Consider the following 766-nt stretch of genomic DNA (forward strand, 5'->3'; position numbering starts at 1 on the left):
GAGAGAGTTGCCCTGCGGAGTTCCTGGCTGGTGAGTGAGCGCTGTGCGCCGGGGTGAGGGTCCGGGGGTAGGGTGCGCCCCGGGTGGGAGGCGGGGTTCTGGAAGGGCGCGTGGAGAGGGTTCATCGTGGGGACTCAGGTGAGTTTTCTTTTTCCCTTAAAAGTCTCTTCTGCCCATTGTCCGTCTACTGGCCGTATTCCCCGGACCCATGAACTCCAGGGCGCCCGCTCACCCGAGCTTTTGTGGGATGGGTTGCAGAATTTCAGGGTTTCCCGTGTTCCCCGGGAAGAGTGTGGGCAAGGATCGCACACAGTCCCCATCTTCAGTGGGGTGTCCTCCGGTTCCCTGACACAGTGCAGGTGATGGACCTTGAGCAGTACCCCGAGTTCAGCAGGGTGTTCCCTATTCCCCCAGGCACAGGTGTGGCGGTAACAAGCCCCAGAGCAGTCCCCCAACTTCAGCATTATGCCCTGTGTGCCCCCCAGGTTGGTGGTAATTGGCTATTAGAATCCTGTTGGAAGGTCCTCCAGGTGGGGGCCTGGAGGTGGGTGTAAAGCAGACCCCACTCTAGTTGCATTTGGAATAGATGAATTGAGGGTTTCTTTACAAGAGTAAGTCCGCTTTCCAGAAAAGGCAAGGTCATTGGTCTATTTAGAATGAAGATAATTACTGCTAAAAAACAAGTATGTGTTGCTCCTTGGCCCAGAACCCGAAGCAGGTGTGCTGGCTTTAGGTCAGAGGTGCCTTCTTCTCCCCAGCTGACAGC

The sequence above is a fragment of the Ursus maritimus genome, unplaced genomic scaffold (assembly GCF_017311325.1).
Source record: "Ursus maritimus isolate PB19 unplaced genomic scaffold, ASM1731132v1 scaffold_29, whole genome shotgun sequence".
In the NCBI taxonomy this organism is placed as follows: Eukaryota; Metazoa; Chordata; class Mammalia; order Carnivora; family Ursidae; genus Ursus; species Ursus maritimus.